Source organism: Elephantulus edwardii, unplaced genomic scaffold (assembly GCF_000299155.1).
Source record: "Elephantulus edwardii isolate Elephantulus edwardi_28Jun2011 unplaced genomic scaffold, EleEdw1.0 scaffold00456, whole genome shotgun sequence".
Taxonomy (NCBI): domain Eukaryota; kingdom Metazoa; phylum Chordata; class Mammalia; order Macroscelidea; family Macroscelididae; genus Elephantulus; species Elephantulus edwardii.
This window is the reverse complement of record NW_006400206.1, coordinates 796,572-802,404: the sequence shown is the minus strand read 5'-3', so window position 1 is coordinate 802,404 and position 5,833 is coordinate 796,572. Positions and strand designations below refer to the sequence as shown.

The 5,833-nt window shown below is 36.0% G+C and overlaps 1 pseudogene; it reads right to left on the bottom strand.

Moving 5' to 3' along the window:
- Positions 1–3,093: 3,093 nt before the first annotated feature.
- LOC102855630 lies at positions 3,094–3,710 on the bottom strand (annotated as a pseudogene).
- Positions 3,711–5,833: the final 2,123 nt, after the last annotated feature.

The following is a 5,833-nucleotide window of genomic DNA, read 5'->3' as shown; positions in this document are numbered from 1 at the left end:
TTAATAATAATATATATACAACAATATAATAATGTGTATAATTATATATATGAGGCAATTAATAATATTCTGTGAGATGCACATTAGTCTTCAAAGACCATCAGTTTTCTTTGACATTTGCAGCACACTTGTCCAGTACAATAAATTATTTCATTGTTTGACTGCTGCTTCCATGACATTGATTGTAGATTCAACTTAAATTAAATTGTTGACAACTTTAGGGTTTTCTCCATTTATCATAATGTGTTTATTGGTCCAGTCGTATTTTTGTTTTCTTGATGTTAAGTGTGCTATACACCTTTAAGCTTCATGAACAATTGTTACAAGTCTTCTTAATTTTCAGAAAGTAAGGTTGAGCCATACGCATATTGGCATTTGTTAATGAATTTTACCGTAATTCTGTTGCTATATTTTTCAGATTATCCAGTTTCTCATATTATTTACACAACATATAGACAGAACAAGTATGGTGAAATAATATAATTAGTATGGTGAAAAGATATAACTTTGACACACATTATTTCCTAATTTTAAACCATGCAACATTACCTTATTCTTTTCGCACAATTGCATCTTAGTCTATGTGCATAAGCTTTGCATAAGTACAATTAAGTTTCTGGAATTCTCATTATAGCAATGTAAACCATAAATTATTATGCTCCACCTAGTGAAATGTTTTTACATAATCAATAATGCACAGGTAAATATATTTTCTAAAAGGAAAATGGTAAACTGAACTGTTATTATCTGCTTTTAGCCAAGATCCATTTCATGACATCAGTAGTATTCCTGTTTCTGCATTTTCTTCTGGATTATATTTTAATTTCTAGCACTTCTTTGTTAATGCATTTCTGAAAACTTCTTTGAATTATTTTCAAAAAGATTTTGCTTACATGTGATTTTAATGACTGACATTGTTTGATAATTGAAGTATAGATAACAAGTTTATCTATAAAACAAGAGAAAGTTTCGGTGATAACTGGAGAGGGAGGGATTATGGAGTGTATTTTAGTGTATAGTAGTAGGTGGTTCTTGGGAAGATGATAGAACCTGAGGTATAGAAAATGGGGGCAGGGGAGAACAATAGTATAAAAGGGAAGAGGAAAGAAAATGTGAATACAAGTAGGTCTACGGATTTGGTGGTGGAACAAGAAGGCTCTCTGATCTTTCAGCCTAGTGGAATTTCAGATATCTTCCAAAAGCAAGGTGTACTGCTAATTCAAAGACCGTGTATCTCTAACAGTGCAAATTCATCAGCAGCTCTGCAGGAAAAAGATGGCATTCCATCCCTCCTATTGCATTTTACAGCCTTGGAAACCCAAGGAAAGTTTGCTATCAGTCAGAATCAATTCATTGGCAGTGAATTTGAGGGATTTTTTTTTGTCTGGTTGGTTCGTTGGTTGGTTGGTTGGTTGGTTGGTTTTGTCCAATATTTAATTTATAAATAGATGTGATCTTTCAGTATTGCAACTTGAAGTTTAAATTTTTCAGCTATCTCAGCTTGAGAAATGAAGAGTGATTTGTTCCCTCTTTATTCTCCAATTCCAGCTCTCTTCGCATTCCATTATAATACTTGCTTTGTCCTCTTGGGCTGCCCTTTGAAATCTTCTATTCAACTCTTTTACTGCAGCATATTTTTTCTTTGTTTTGGCTTCTTGATGCTCTAATGCAATTTTCAGTCTCTTCTGAAATCTGTTTCAGTTTCGTGTTTTTTTTCTTTCTCCTGTCTTTGTAATGACCTTTTGCTCTCTTCATAAATTACATCCTTGAAATCATCCCACAACATATCCAGTTTACAATCATTGGTGTTCAATGCTTTCACCTATTCCTAAAATAATCTTGAAATTCAGATGGAAGAGATTCAAGATCATATCTTGGTTCTTGTTGACTTATTTTCATTTTCTTCAGCCTCAATTTTACCTTGCATATGAGTAATTGATGTTCTGACTCACAGTCTGCCCCTGACCTTGTTTCAACTGCCAGTATTAAGCTTCACCAATGATTGCTTCCACAAATGTAGTCAATCTGAATCCTATGCAGCCTATCAAGTGAGATCCATGTGTAAGGCCAGTTTGTGTCTTTCAATTGAGTAAATCACTGAATATTCTCCACTTCGAAATTTGAGACTATCATGGAAAATTATTATGGGAAATTAAACTTGGGAACAGAGGGATTTTTCTAACATTGGCAAACTGTGGCAGGAATAAAACAAAGGATGAGGAAACTATAGCAGAGGGGGTGAGGAAGGAGCAAAACAATGCTGTGGTATCAGTAAGCCAGGTGTCTCTGGCTACCAATATACCAATGGTATATTATCTCAAACTAATATAACCAGATGCTGAAAAACAAAGATTTGTAATGTCTTAAAGGAATTTATGTCTTTTAAGACATAAATGACAGAAAACATTCTTGCTTCTTAAGAAATGCTATAATTTCAAGATCTCATAATATAAATCATTTAATCCTAAAGCAATTGTGCATTAAGCAGAATAACATTAAAAAAAACAACAACAAAGGAGATAACTTTCTGTAGAGGCTAATAAACAAGATTCGTGCAGCACTGCCATTAACCTTCACATAGTGGAGTCTTTTAGAAAGCCCATCAAAACTGAGATTATAAAAAAAAAAATCATTAATGTCACCAACAAAAGGAGTGCTGATTAGAATAAAAAGTTTCTCATAGGGCTGTCTTCTCTGAAAGAATTTCAGAATTTGCTAGAACAGATTGGTTAAGTCAAACTTTACTGACGGCTCCATTAAAAAGTAAGAATGCCCTGGATAAGTGCTGTTTAAAAAATGTAGAATGCTGCGGGGGATGGGAGGAAGGATGAAACAGTCTACTGTTCCCTAACACATATGGCTTAGCACCCAGAGAAAGCCTCTGCCTCAAAGGAGGACTTTCTACACAGTGTTAAACTTCATTAAATGAGGTGTGACCTTTCATTTTCAGGACATGTCTTTTCTTACAAGGTCTTTAAAGGCCGAAGTTCCACTTGGATTCTAAATATGGTCTAATGTGAGCTCAGCTTCCTGAAAACCTACACCTGCTGGGTTCCAGAGTCTCCTTGCCAGTGACTGGATTCACTGGTTCAATCACCAGAATTACACATAGACTATTAACATGATGAAAAATACAGCCAAGTTTGGCATAAGTGGAACACATGTTCAAGTACTTTGCATCCTGTCAGTACTTCTTAGACAGACTGGGCAGATTGTTAGCCTTTAAATTCAATGCCGAGAATGCTTCTCCCCTCTGTAACACTTCTTCAGTATTGGCCATCATGATCCTCCGCACATCTGCAATTCAGTATTGATGAAACCAAGGTTTCTCCGAGCACCACTATCATCAATGTAGATTTTTTTTTTAAGTTTTCTAAACGTAAATGTCAAACTCAATAAGTGACTAGTGTCTGGACACCGTGGGATCTTTTTTCCCATGCTGTTCATCTTCTAGGTAGGCAAAAGCCGGTTTCTTAGGGAAGGTCGCTTCACATAAAACCAAATAACACACACCCTGCTCAATAATGTAGTGAAAAGTCATGGCTCCTGCTTCCAAGTTACATCTGATAGGGGTCTGCTCATTCAGCTTTTGAAAGAGTTGCTTTGCCTGACTCTGGTACTGCTGAAAGTCCCTGCCGAATGTTCTCTTGCATAGAGGCAGCCATAGGAAGCCCGCCCGCCAGTCGGGCGATCATTGTTAGCAACACCATCTTCACTGATTATGGGAATAAAATGTTAACCTCAGTGCGCTCAAGCTTCGTCCTCATTTTTTTTTTTTTACTGCGTTAACAGTTCTATCTCTACCTCAGCTCCCAAAGATAAAGCTGCTTGCCTCTCCGTTTCCCGCTGAGGTGGCCCCGTTTGTGTCTTTTTAAAAAGGTATTTACAATGAATAATCACGGAAAATACAAAATCCTATCATTCTATTTCCAACCTAATTTTTAAGCCCTTATTTTCCTTCTTCAACTTTTGCATTCATTAACTCATCTTGATTGCAAATTTTGGTCCATTTTAGACTGCAAGATTTTGTCAAAATTCTCTCTTTCTCTTTGGCTCTAGTTATAGAAGCATATATTTGAATAATAGTTATATTAATGGGTCTTCCTTATATGCATATGGATATTATCCTGTCACTCACAACACTGTATTTAAGGATGGAACTTGAAACTGTCTTTTTTTTTCCCCCTTTTTATAAGGGTCTCCATTTCTTCCCCCTTTTTAAAAATTTCTTATTAATTTCAATGAAAATTTACAGAGACTTTGGATTTTCATTCATTCAATATTGTTGCACTTTTCTCCACTCCCAAACCTCCCCCCTAGTATACTACCCTCTTGGAAAAGTAAAAGAAAAATTCTTTCATTGCTTTACAATCCCTCCCCCCAGGTCCACTCCACTATGCAGCCTTTGCTCTGGACTCCTGTCATCCTGTCATGACAAAAATATCTAATCACATATCCCTCTTAAAACAGTATTCTCCCTCATTGTTTCAATGCAGTATACATTATTGAATCCATCTTTCTCAGTCTCCTCCCAACCCCAAGGCCAGTCCTGTTTTACAACTGTGGCACCATGCAGTATTCGTCCTTTTGTGACTGAGATACTTCACTCAGCATAATTTCCTCGAGGGTCACCCATTTTGAATAATATTGCATGAGTTCCTTGTTTTTCAATGCAGCATAGTATTCCATTGTGTGACTATACCACAGCTTCTCTATCCATTCGTTTGTTGATGGGCACTTAGGCTGTTTCCAACACCTTGCTATTGTAAACAAAGTCACTATAAACATGGGTGCAGACATAGTCTTTTTGACTATGTATGCAATACCATTTTTCTTCTGGTTTTCATTCCCAGCATAGTATACCATACAATTTTCTGATTCAAAGTGGCCAAAGCTGGTCCATCACATCTCACTAATGCCTAGTATGCTCTTGAGTTCCATTCCATTTTTTACCATTTCCAGTATACCAACATTCAAGCTACGTACATCATGTGTTCCAGTTATTAAATAACGATTGCTACTGTTTTTACTCATTTCAACTAACTTCTAATCTAGGCTTTACACTATATTACTATAACTGTGTTCCTCTACTGTTCATAGGGTTTGTAGAGACAAGAAATACTTGGATCTGCCTTCTTCAGCCTAAAAAATAATGGAGTGGTTCCCCACTACCCCAAAACAAAAAAAACCATGCAATATTTTGTGCCTGGAGGAGAGAACAAAGGTTGCTATTTTTTTCCTTACTGACAGCTCTGGGTTCTGAAATTGAAAACAGCAGGTAGGAAGAGCATGCATAGATTTTAAAAGATATCTAAACGTTACACAGACACTTTCCTTAAGAATGAGGAGCAACAAATGTATCAATACTGTTCTTTCTTTTTCTAAGAAATAGTATCTCTTGTCTTGATTCTCTGGAGGAGGGATTTGGATAAAACAGAAGTTGAGTGCTGGGAAGGGCTAACTTGTCTGTTCTGGTGACTTGTCTGTTTTATATTCAATTAATTTCCAGCCTCAGGGGATACCTCTCCCTGCTCCTCTTCTTGTTTCCATAATTATCATTTTTGTTAGCTAAATGTATCCCTATGTGATCTTTACTTCAATCCACTGTTTCAGGATCATTATGGATTCCTCTTTTATAAACCCTTTCACAAATAAAGTCTAGAAATTGAGAAGTCTGGCCCCCTCCTTGCTGAGTTTGATGCTATTTGATGGATTTTTGAGAGATTCTAACAAAGGATTTTTATTTTAAAAGCATTGATCAAATACCCAAAGTATAACACATACACAAAAATAGACATATAAGTGATATTTTAAAGGATGTTTGTGACAAGAC